The sequence below is a fragment of the Polypterus senegalus genome, chromosome 18 (genome assembly GCF_016835505.1).
Source record: "Polypterus senegalus isolate Bchr_013 chromosome 18, ASM1683550v1, whole genome shotgun sequence".
NCBI lineage: Eukaryota > Metazoa > Chordata > Cladistia > Polypteriformes > Polypteridae > Polypterus > Polypterus senegalus.
In genome coordinates this window covers 30083106-30096824 of record NC_053171.1, presented here as the reverse complement: position 1 = coordinate 30096824, position 13719 = coordinate 30083106, and the positions used below count along the sequence as shown (strand labels likewise).

General features: G+C 36.5%; 1 protein-coding gene across 3 annotated transcripts in view; it reads right to left on the bottom strand.

The window, feature by feature from the left end:
- klc1a (kinesin light chain 1a) overlaps positions 1-13502 on the bottom strand; it is a 90248-nt gene extending 76746 nt beyond the window's left edge. For all 3 annotated transcript variants that reach the window (XM_039741785.1, XM_039741786.1, XM_039741787.1), the window contains exon 1: positions 13066-13502. The gene's annotated coding sequence lies outside the window, so the exon portion shown is untranslated. The remainder of the gene's footprint in view (positions 1-13065) is intronic.
- Between the last annotated feature and the right edge of the window lie 217 nt (positions 13503-13719).

Here is a 13719-nt window from a genome sequence, read left to right as displayed (position 1 = left end):
CACTGGTTCAACTAAACGAATGTAAAGGAGCATTGCAGTTAAATTACTGCAAAGCTTAGAAAAGCAGGGGCTGAAAAGAGCATTTTTCTGTGATTGGACACTTTACCAACCGATTACAGATCAAGTCTTTTTTAGTGAAAATCGGCCGATTAAGATCACAGGCAGATCAAGTGCAGCATCCCTAGTACTTGAAGGAAAACTCAGAGACACTGGGAGAAAGTGTACAATTTCTGGAAGCTGAATTTAAAGCCAGGTCACTGGATCCCAACTCAGAAGTAGTTCAGGTTAAAGCAATTCATATTTTTTATGTAGATAAAAACTATGAAGGCACACTGACGCAATACACATTTTGGAATTTGTTTGTGGCTTTATTTAAAAAATTGTGATCAGGAATTTGTTTACAGGTTTGATCACTTTGTTAAAAATCATGAAACAAGACACATGAAGTTCTATTTTAAACTTACTGAAAATCTAACAGGAATCTGTACTGCTATCACTCTGGTTGGGAAGCACCTTTACTTCCTTAAAAGAAATAAGTCTTGTTGAATTATGTATTATTTTTATCACTGTACAATCAAATGTCTTGTCTAGCTTCTTCACAGCCTGCAATAGTAAATGTTCAGCCCCTGCATACAGGGTTCTTCAAAAAGGTGTAAAAAAAATACATATTATTGGATTCATATTTCCACCTATTTAGCACACTTATGTCAAGTAATATTCTAAAGAAGCCCAATTATATCAATTAGTGATAAAACAGTCTTTAGCCATGGCTTGGTTGCATGTTTACTCTGGCTCAAAGTGTATGAAGCTATTAAATCAAATAAGTAACTAATCTCAATTCCAAGTACAGTAACTTGAAAGTATAGCATAAGCTGTAGCTGTTGACAGTAGTGTGTAAAATACTCTGCTAATCAAATAAATACTTAAACACTTGATAAATACAGGCAGTCCTCGGCTTACGTTGTACTTAAGTTGAATTTGTATGTACTGTAAGTCGGAACAGGTACATTTCAATGGTGATGGTTTTTCTCTTCTTTACTATATCACCAGCACTTGCATCAGATTTGTGCTTCAGAGACATTCTTAAAGGGTGAAGACAAAAGGTTAAGATAAGCTCTTCTGCACAGCACTGTACACACTATCACAGTAGGAAGGCACCCGTCAACACGTCTGATGTACTGACAAGAAACAACTTCCTGCTATGTGCGTAACTGTACAAGCAGGCTTGCTATTGAGAATGACTTGGGGCAGCGGGGGGGGGCTTTCATCTCTCGCCCACCACACATTCACCTCCACTACAGTATGCTGCCTGCAGTGTCCGCCCAACTGGGAACGAACACGGTGCAGCCAAAGGCAGGTAGTGAATCACCCAACCCCAATTCAACAGGCAGCCATCCAAGGCACACTACAATGCTACCCCCGCCACCCCATTCACCCTCAATGGCCTCAGTTCAGCCACAACCGGGTCAGCGCTTGCAGCATTACTAGCTGTGTGTGCTGGGCAGACAGTGAAAAGCCCCCTTCCGCTCCATCCAGCCTGCGTCCAGTCAGGAGCAGTAGCTGCGGCAGTAACCATCGTCCTGCACACAAGCGATAGCTGTGGCCCCGGTGACTATGGACCACAGAGCCGCCTGAGGGACACTACATTGCGCGAACAGCGAAATCGCCCCCCTCCAGCCACCACTTGCAGCATCCCCAGGCCAAAGATGACGGAGCGGCAGTTACTGAGGCGCATGCGTGTGGCCTCGTTCGTAAGTCGGATGTCCGGAACCTGGGGACTACCTGTACTTGATAATAAAAACTTGATAAATACTTTACAATGAAAACAGGATAGACAAATTCCTCTTCCAGTGAAGGATACTAGTGTCAAATTTCTGTAATTGGTATACTCCCTTGACAGACTATCCAGTTTACAGATAATGACAAAATATTCATGCATATATACCACAAGAGCCACTTAAGAATATTTATACTCAAAAGCTTCAAGCAAATCTATCTAAGCTAGAAAGTTATCTTAGTGAATTCCAAGATTACAGCACTGGATTAACCAACTAAATATAGAAAGGATCACCATTAAATCTCCTGCAAGGGCTGCACTGATAACAGGATCATACATTAGGAGCCTTGTTTGTTGTTTTTTTTTTTTCTTCCTTACCTCACAGTCTTTAATATCCCTTAGGCAATATATTAATGTTTCTGAAAGTAAAAGAAAAATAACACAAACATTCAACTTTACTTCAACCAGATCTTATCAACGGGAATAAAAAAAAAAAATTACAAAAGCCAAAGAAAATAAAAACTTAATGAAAATACATTTCTACTGATATGGGATAAAGAACGCTAATATTGCAATGATCAAAACAAAAAAAAAAATCTATAACATAAGCCTGGCACTGTTTACTTAAATCTGATTTTTTCACTTTATTTTTTTTTAATTAGACAGGCCACTAAAGGCTCAAACGTTGTAGCAGACAATCTTTTTGGCAACATGACCTTCCATCTACCTCATCAGACACCATTTTTAACAATATAACAAACTAATTTAAGAATTCTTGGATACATCTCGCAGAAATCCAAATTCTCTAGCGCCTATATGATTCTCCTCATAAATGTTCGGTTTAAATTTAGACCAATGATGCCACAAGTGCACAGCTAATGCATGGGGCAGTTTTATTTACATGTTCTGAGAATGCCCTTCAGTTCACAATCTTTACTAAGCCTTTCTGACTTTTCTCCCTCAAATTATCCTCAACCTTTTCAATATTCCTATTACATACATCCCAAGAGAGCGAGGTTTTTTCCCTTGGGGGCAATGGCGGATGAAACATTGATCAAATATTTCTGATAGAAATATTCCAAAATCTCACATTTTTAAAAGTTCCATTTTTTTTTCAGTTGCACTAGAATAATTGCCACTAGCAAATAAATAAACAGCAGAGCTTCTGTCCCTAATGGCAAAATTTAATACAGTTATTAAAATTCTTTTCAGTTGATTGCTGGACAGTGACTAGTTGATGCCCCCTTTTCAAACAGATGATTCATTACTTACTTTATTAATATAAAGGTCAATCTTATTTTCTTTGTAGGGCTCACAGGAGTGGTAACTGGTTTTATACACACACCCCTCTCCCTCTCTCTCTCTCTCTCTCTCTATCTACATATAACAAAATCCAATGTCTGTCTGCTTTTCATGAGAGAACTACTTAACGGGTTTAGATCAGGTTTTTTTCTATAATTTGTTTGAACATTCTGGTTGATTTTGCGACTTCTCTCATCGCGCTAAGTATTATAGTTCAGTTGCAGCACAGATTTACTTGCACAAATCTGAGGGATAGACTGCAGGCCGAGGGGAAGGAGAGGCGGGGCCATCCACACTCACACACCAGCCTCCGTTCGAGTTGCTTTGCCTCTCGACACATGTTTGAGTGTACCTTGCCTCCACTTAGCTAGTGATACCCCTTTATTCAGCAGACATTATCATCTAGGGATTGTTAAAGAGTAACGTTCGATATTTTTGTGAGAGAAATCACAACTATATGTGTTTTAGTGGGTACCTACTCATTAGCATAGATATCACAACCACATGCTCTTCTCCCCACACAGGGGACGCTCTCCTGTCAGAGCTGAACTCAGTCAGAAACAGTGGCAACGTTTTAACATTGGAGCGCACCGAATTTCCACTTGGCCAGAGATACCTTGCCAACTTTTTACATTTTTGGCAAAGATCTCACAGCTACATTCTCACCCATGATTGGAAAACCAAAAATATTGTATATCATGCCTTTGATACGAAAGCTAGCAATATAAATTCTTCTCAATACAAATTATTACATTTTTCATTTATTTTTTATTGACTTTTAAAGTTTGTCCTATTTCACTACTACAGAGGTGGAGCTGCAGGGGAAAGCAAGTACACACACACATATATATATATATATATATACATATATATATATATATATATATATACATATATATATATATATATACATATATATATATATATATACACATATATATATATATATATATATATATACACATATATATATATATATATATACATATATATATATACATATATATATATATACACACATATATATATATATATATATATATATATATATATATATATATATATATATATATATGATTACAGTTCATGTTTATCTTAGATTAATTTTGTTCTTTTTTGATGTGTGTAAGATTTGGACTCTAATCCAGTCACTCCAGGACATTAGCATTGTTGCTTTTAACCATTCCTGTGTAGCTTTTGATTTATGTCTGGGGTCATTTTCCTGCTGGAAAACATGTCTTCTCCAAAGGTGCAGGTCTATACATTGCATCAGGTTGTTCTCCAGGACTTCCCTCTATTTTGCTGTATCTATTTCACTATCCCCACAAGTCTCCCATTGCATGTAGCCACCACCATGCTTTATGGTAGGAATGATGTATTTTTGAAAACATGCTGTGTTTAATTCTTATCAGAGGTGGCGTTTAGACTGATGGCCACAAAAGGTTGGTTGTGGTTTCATCACACCATAGAGACTAAAATATCAGCTGATTCCAGAGTCTCCTGTGTGCCTTCTGGGAAATTTTAGCTAAGATATTAGGTGCCTTTTAATGTGTCTTTCCTGATTTCCTATAAAGCTGCGGTTATGCAATAGTTGTTGTTTACACAATCTCTCCACTATCAGCTTGTAATAATGTCAGAGTTTTCAAAAGTCTCTTGGTGGACCCCCTCCCTTGTCTTTTTCTTGCACAGCCACTCAATCTTCATGGAAGGCCTGTTCTAGGCAGATTTTAAAATGTGTCATACTCGTTCTTAATATTTGGTTCAACAGAAATTGACTTGATATTTTCTGGTCTCCATCCTTAAACTTGTGGCCTTCAATCACTTTTCTTTTGTCTCAAGCTGAGAAATTTTAAAGTTTAAATTTTTCATATAGTATTGATCGTAGCTAAGTTCTAATCACAAGGAAATACCAACTATATAGCTTGCCTTAATTACTAGCATGTCAATTTTTTTAGGACAGATACTTACTTTTTTTGTTTAAAAAAGTTTCCCATAACAAAGTTTTTATCTTGGCACCTTGAGTTTATGAGTTGGGGGTTCTAGTCTTAAGATCATCCCAGCTGCATAATGGAAGGTGCAGGTTTCTACCCTTTATCCTTTAACAACTTAAATGATACAAGCAATAAGTAAAGGAATTAATGCAAAATACTTATGTACAGATGAATTGACTTATTAATTGTTCCAATTTTGACCAAAACAATGCAAGTCCAAATATTTCATACTTTTGTTATATACAAAAATTAATGAAAAGCTTTGGATAACATTGCATATATTTTAATAAATTCACACCATATGCTGCATTTCTATCATTAATATAAAGAATGCCCTAGATAATCACGTTTATTTATGTAGTCTTTTAAAATAAAACTAAAAAGCATATGGAACAAAAAAAACTAAAAAGCATATGAAACAACTGATGGCAATATTTATATATGAAAAGCAAAATGCAAGAATTTAAAGCTTTGTATAGGCATATATCAATGAAGACACTTTCTGATTAAGGGGACAGGTAGCCTGATTTGCAGTCAAGTCCAGTCAGCTACTTGAATCTAGTAACTAGATGCTTTTCTCGCCCTTTTATCATTTCCCTCTTAATCATAGCTCTGAGTGTCACTAGATTTGACTAGGAACAAGTATTTTACACCTCTTCAGTGATACAATTTGGGGTTAACTGTAGAATTCAAGTAATTAAGTAAATGCATTTTTTATGAACATAGTATTGTTTATACTTGAAACTTGTCCACCTAATGTTCATCTATAATGAAGATCTATTTTATTTAAGACTATGTTTTGATCGCATCTTATAAAACAGATTGATAAATTCAAGTGTTTGTATTTTTATTTTTTACAAACTTTACTGTAAGTTGGATCCAGTGCAATAGTGAATATGGGAGTCTGTGTGTTCACAAGTGGGACATTCAATTCACTGTCACCTTGTCAAGGTACATTTCCAGCTTTGTGCCCAGAGCATCTAGAGGGGCTTCTAGACCCCAACAACACTAAATAGATCACCCTGATTTCACAATGCTGGGTTTTAGTATTTTTTAAAGGGAAATGGACTCAGTCTGGAAACAAGCATTCCTTTAAAATAAAATATTAGACACTAAGGCTATACCACTAATGGCTTTACTGGTTAAGAAAATAATACACTGTTAATTTGGAACAGCCTCCTTAAACAGAGAAAGGATGCAGAAAACATCACTGATTGTAAACAAGGCCAACACAGACTGGCAAATAAAATAAAAAAAATTCTTGACAACTAGGTTTAAAAAAAAATGGACAGCAAGGTCAAGGAATTAGAGTGGCCATCACAAAGACCTGACAATAAATTTGACTTCAATGTCATACAACAACACATAACTAGAGAAATTTAAGAAAAGAGTTAAGTTTAGCCAAGGACTGCAGCATATAAGATTTGAGGAGAAAAATAATTTTGACTGCTTTGGGGTAGTGAGCTTAATACCCAATTCACATAACACTTTATACTATCAATACACTAAACACAATAGGCAGATTTTGATATTGAGTCTACCATTCATGACAACAGTAATAAAAGGCTATTTTAAATTTCCTATCTTATTATAAGTCACCATTGTTTCCCTCCTAGCCTTACACGTTCTTTGAATGCCTCCCTTTATAAACAGCATTATTATTATTTTTTTCAAGGCGCCTTACAAAAACAGGATACAGTCTAATTATTTACTTAATTTGTTTTCTTCAGCTGGAGCACAGACAGGTTAAGCAACTTGCTTAGGATAATGTTGAGTGTGTGGCAGGAAATGAACCTGCAACCTTGTAGCTTAAAGTCCTATGTGAAGCTTAGCCACCACACCATACTGCATCAGTATATATGTCTGTATGTATAGCATATAAATGTGTTTTAACAGGAAAGCTCTACAGACAGAATATAAACAATAGGAGTGGAAACAAATTAAAAGTAAATTCTCAAAATGTGAAGCACAACTTAGGTTGATTATGCCTATCACTGGAATGTTTTCGGCTGAAAATTATTTTATTAGAGCATCTTCCCAGTCAGAGTAACAATACTGTCAGCAATAAGTTGTAAGTACATTAAAAAAAAAATTACCAAAAAAACAGATTTTTTTCCACCAAATATTTGATGAAACTATTCTTGTTTATTATGTATTTCTACCTCATGAAGTCAATTACTACATTTCTTATGCATACACTGAATTTGGGTGGCTAATGCTAATCCGGTCTTTTTATATTGTGAATTGGTATATAAGTGTTTGTACAAGATGGAGACTACTAGTACAAAGGGAGGACACCAAGACACCTCTGATAATTTTAAAGTCCTAAGCTACAATGGCTGAGATTGGAGACACTATGCAGACAACAACTATTGCCTGGGAGCTACACCAGTCACAGCTTTATGGGACAGTGGCAAAGAGAAAGCTACTATTAAAAAAAATCTCATATAAACACATAGCTAGAATTTGCCTGGAGGAATGTGGGAAATTTTGAAAACAAGCAGAAAATGGTTTTGGGGCCTGCAAACGCAAGCCAAAAACCACATGTCAAGAAAAACACACACCGTCATTCATGGTGGCAGTTGTACCATGTTGCGAAGATGCTTCCCCTGCAGCAGGCCCTAAAATGAAAGACACTAAATACAAGGAAATTGTGGGGGGAAACCTGCTGATGCCTAAAGGACTACTGCAACTTGGGGGAAGACCTATTTTTCAAAAGGACACCAATCACAAACATAAAGCAAAGCTATAGAGGAATGGCTTAAAAAATAACAATGTTAATGTCCTGCAATGGACACATCAGAAACAAATCTTAATTCAATTAAGAATTTAGGGCACAACTTGAAAAAGACTGTACATTCAGGGTCTCCATGTAATTTGACAGAGCCTGATCATATTTGCAAAGTAGAATGTGGAAAAATGTGGATGTGCAAAGATGACAGAAACCCATTTCAGACAGACTCGGGGCTAGAACGGCTTCCAAGAGAAGCATCTATTAGATACAAAGATGAAGGCAGTGAATATTTAGACAAAAAATTATTTTGTGTTAAACAACTATAATTAAAATAGATTTTTTTTACAGATTTATTTTCATTTTGATACTGGATACTTTTTCTGATGATCAACGTCACAAAAGCTTAAATGAACCCACTGTGATTGAGTGCTGTAAAAAGTGGTGAATACAATGTATAGGCATTACATTGTTATATAATACAGCACTTCCCGTCCATTACAATAAAATAAAAAAATACATGTTTTTTAAATTATGTATTTATTGTTATACTTTGCAAAAATGCATTTTCTCTGATCAATGCTATTTTATGCCATGTCAGTGCCCACTTTCTATACTGATGGAAGAGTGTAGCAATCTAATCAAGTTTATCTAACATCTGGAAAAAAATTACTAACCTTGAGCAGACAGGTATATATATATATATATATATATATATATATATATATATATATATATATATATATATATATATATATATATATATATAAACACACATACCCACATATAAATACTGACACTTCATAAAACACCAATACATGAGTAAAACTGAGATAAAAAAGTAAACTGCAGACTCACAATGAAAGTGAAGAATTTTGAGAAAGAAAGCGAAAACTAAGCAAAATGCTGAATTCTGTTCACAGGAAATAGAAAAATGAAACATAAATGACAAATATGCTTATATCCTAGTGAATATGAGCAACTGATCTGTCCTCTTCCTCAACTGCTGTACTTTAATTGTGGTTTTTAAATATAAAAATAAAACTGGAGCTTAAAAGGTTAAGTTCAAACACGAGAACTGGTTGTTTCCTAACCTACTGACAGCAATTATTTTTAGCTCCATTTTTAATCAGTTGTTTCCTTCCTTTACTAAAAATCCATAAACCTAACACATGATTGAGGATAAACTTAATTTGCAAATTTATAAATACCCAGCCACTACATTTTTTACGAATTATTTTAAAATGCACACTGTTATCATATTTTTAAAATTCTAAAGTCTGTCCATGACATATTTACAAATAACATGATTTCTTATCAAATAATTGAGACAACAGTAAGTCAAAAATGTAACACCAAAACAATGATGATGACTAATTAATATTTTAATTTATTCCAACAAAAAAAAAAAAAGTGGATATAGTAAGTTCTCAGTTTAAGTGATGCTCTATGCTGCTTGAAAGGAACAGTTTTCAGAAACATTTTTGTAGTACTAGGGTGCTGTACCATGTTAGCCATTAAGAATGTAGAGAAGAGCCAAGCAAAATGACACCTTTTATTGGCTAACTAAAAAGATTACAATATGCAAGCTTTCGAGGCAACTCAGGCCCCTTCTTCAGGCAAGAGAATCATTTTTTCAACTGTAGCATACTGCAAACTTCTCTAGATATAGTATGTAATGCCATATTTTATATGGAGATTCTGAAATCCAAAATATCACAAATGCATCTGATTGCACCTTGTCATTCGGTTAACTTGAGGCTCTTTTTTAAATTGCCATTGGCTGAATTACCAGAAGACACAGTATGGTACTCAAAACACAAAACCTTCCAATGATACCTGTTGTCTGTACACAATTTTCTTAAACCCCCATCTGCTTGGAGAGAAATGGATGTGCCTATACAATATGCAGACGAAAAAAACCTGAAGATGGACCGGAGGATTTACCATCCTACAAACTGTACAGTAGGAAGTGTTATTATCTTGTCTGTGTTGTTATTGTTTCATCAGTACACTTGGCTTTTGTTTATTTTTTTTAAATGCAATCAATTATAAGATACAATTACAAAGCACTGACATACTCTCTCTCTAGAAACCAGTCAAGAATCAAAGATCTTACATTTTTAGCTACTAAAAGTAAACATTGCACGCATAGTATTTGATATGAGCTATTCTGGAATTATAATTATTTCTGTCAAAAACCTTTCCACTTGCAGTCACTAATTCAGTGCATAACTGTCACTGTCTGTCAGTAAAGACTGTCTAATGTTAACCAATATTGTGTTGTCCTCATATATAGCTTTTTTTTAGTATACGTTTTGCGAGGTTCTCCTATGTTACTAGAAATGGTAGCATTTCACGGTGAATGTTGAGTGCCTTTCTAAGCTTTATCCTCCACACTTATGCAAAATGATTTCCTTAGATTACAGAGGAAATAGTAAACTTGCTGAAGCACATGGCCAGAACCAATTAAAAACCATCACAGGCTCCACACAACCACTCATGTAGAACTAACTGAGAGCCACCAATGGACCTAATAAGCATTTCTTTAAGATGTCAAAGGAAATTTAACTGAACAGAGAAACTGAATCTAAGGTCCTAAAATTGCAAGAAGCTGGAGCAAAACAAAAAGAAAATTGAAGAACAAAAAGCATCCATCTTTATCAAATTCTACTTGTTAAAGCCATATGATCTATTAACATAATATTTTCTTTCACTTACGCGCCAAAGTACCAACATAATTAATTATAAAGGCACAATGACTGGGCAACCAGCTAAGAAATAAACCTGTAACATTGTGGGTAATACTGCAGATCCTTCAACACTAACATACAGTCAGACAATGTTATCTTATGATCTCCAGGTACATACAGCAAATATCAGGAAAAAAATGAATTTAGACAACAAGGAATGTGAATGGTAAAATTAAATGAAATAGCAAAGAGTAAGACAGAAAAACATAAAAATAAATGACAAAATAATTGCTACTTGTTACTTTACTTTCTTATTACTGACTCCACTTTTCTGCAAAATAAGATATGCAACATGCCCCAAACTTCTTTCTAATGGAACCGCTCAGACACTGTGAGTTATATACTGTATAGTGTTTGGGGTGAGAAGTGTCGGTCCTGAACTTAAAACAAAGTAGAAAGTTGTAAGATAAGAAACATCTGCAGTTAAAGGTAAAGAAGACCAAGTACTGAATTGAAAGCAAAGACTGGTATGGAAGCAAAACTTTGTGTTGTGAGGATAAACTGTCTGAGATGGCATGGTGAGTGAATGATGAAATATAACTCATAACGGAAGTGGAAAGCAGAAGAGAAAGTGGAATGTAGAAGACAAAACAAATGGAAGCATCAAAAGTTTCTGTTTTGTGTATATTTGCTCATCACCTAGCAAGTATTTTGAAAACTTTAATCAAAGAGGCTGTGTATCGGATTTTAATTATAACTGTAAAGAAACATCGCAGTGAAGCACAAGATAAGTTTACAGACAGAATGTCCGGTCAGTCCACATCCCCACCTGTAGTAATGACTACAAGCTCCAAGAAGTGACTGACGGAATATAATTTCAAGTACGAACAGTTAAAAAATGAGATTCCTTTGCAGGGTTTGCATGGCTCACTCTCCATGACACTGAATGGATCTTGACAATGCTGGAGGACTGCAGAGGAGAAGAGCTGCTTCTCCAAATCAACAGGAGCCAGTTGAGGTAGATCAGGTATACAGTTAAGATCTCTCCCTGGGCAAGTGAGGCAAACCCAGGACAGGCTACTGGGGTTACATCTCTAGACTGTCCTGGGACTACCTGATATTCTCCAGGATAAGGTGGCCTATTCATCCCAGCTCAGGTAGTTGTTACCACTCTTTACACAAGAAAAGGTGGAAAAAGAATGATGGGGATGTCATGCAAAAAAAAAAAAAGTAATTGATCGAGAGAAGTAAATTCACATTTGTTTATGTAAAACTTATCTTTTCTAAAGTAAACAGATGGAACTTTACTGAGATTCTGTACAAAAACTAACTTCCCACGGGGAAGACATGAATAAATATTATATTTGATAAAAAAACAAACCTCTCTTAAATATACACTTAAATGACTAAACACAAAATTTCTGACTTGGTATGTTGAGTCATAGCAAGGCAATAAACAGGTGTACTGCTATTGATATAATGGAGTCGCCAGTAGTGTTTCTTGACGCACTTCTGCTGAATAATTTTCAGGCTAAAAGTACTTGGTATTTGTGTGTCAGATAGAGGATGTGCAGCAGTGTTCATAATGGCTCTCAGTTTGTTTTCATGCTGCCCTTCCCTACTACCTTGAGGTCCCTTAATTGAGACTGCAGTTTTTATTAGTTTGTTGAAATATAAAACACACACCATTGGGCATTTGTGAATTTGAATGCTTGAAGATGAAACAGGAAGACAAGCTTTAAATAAACTGGCTTATGATTAAGAAACTGGTTGGAATAAAACGTAGAGATCCCTTAGGATCATCATCTTGTACAAACACTGCAATATGGCATTACTCTTTCTAAACTCTGACATCACCTACTACATTACACAATGTATTACCACTTTAAGACTACAGTAACGGGACACAATTTTTAATTTGTCTCATCAAATCTCTGCTTATTTAATGAAAATGTTTTACAAAAAAAAAAACTGCCAAAGTACACGATGTAGTTTATAATCAAAAATTTAAAATAATGCTGCCTATTTTGTTTTTTATAATTTCAAAAAAACTGCCGATAGGTCTCGCGTACGCAATGTATTTTATTCTAAACCAAACTAATGTGCATGCAATTATCTTAAGAAAGGGCAACATCGAAAGACCTTCTCCGATTCCAGAGATTGAGTACATTTCTTTTAGCAATGTATGATGCACATTCAGTAATCTTTGAACGGCTCCCCGTAAGGCACTGAAATCTCTGATTAGGAAGAGAAACCAAATGTTGAAACATACGGGATATGATCTGTTTTAGGTAGTGCCAAGTGAGGACAGTGTCGGATCTGCGTGTGATGCGGTTGGTGAAACGGGCTTCGGCTGTGGAATCAGCGTGTGGAGTCCACTTAAAGTGCGCCACCTGCATTTCAAGTCTTCAGGTTAGGCATCTGCTAAGCCGGCGGCTGAATATCGTAGGGCGGACGAAATGCTATGACAGCGCCGGATGAATCGGTGCAGGACCGACGGGGCGGGTGTGTCGCTCCCTAGAGAGACCCCCTTTCTTTCCGCATGCGATGTGACAACCCTCGGCAACTTACCAGTTTGTCGCTACAAAAGAAGCCCCTAATGATGAGGCGAGTCGCTTAGTCGTGCCCTCCACTTCTCTTCTGTTCCTCGTGTTTCAGCTGATCTCCAGGGCGGGGGTCCGGCAGTCAAACCTCCGGCTCCGGACCCCTTACACTCCACGTTCTTGTAGTGTCATCCAATTCCAGACCACAACCACTTCAATAAAACATTTAAAAGACGCCGCGTCTGGCATAAACTGCCACAATAACTGACAACAGCGTTTTAAAAGTCGGAGAGTCTATCTGTCAAGTCTTGGTTCGGTTTTTTCCCCTCGGCTCTCCGACTATTTTAGACAGCTCAATCCACACGGCCCCTGGTTTGGCGGCGCATCCAAACAACCTCCTGTCACCTCGCGCCGAGCGGCGAGACCAGCTCCCTGCCAAAATGGCGCCTCCTCCCGCCCCACAGTGCACCGCGGCCTGGCCTCGTGATAGCAGTTGTCATGGCTGGCCAGGCGAAGAGGGCGCGCAGCATCCAACAGGTTCAGTCGGAGTGGCGATGTACAGGACGCGTTTTAACAAATAGTCGAACGAATTGGACCGTGAACATGAAATGATATAGGGAATGTACTTTTCTACAGGTATAGATTGGCAAATTACATGTCAACCGACAGCCATTAAACACAT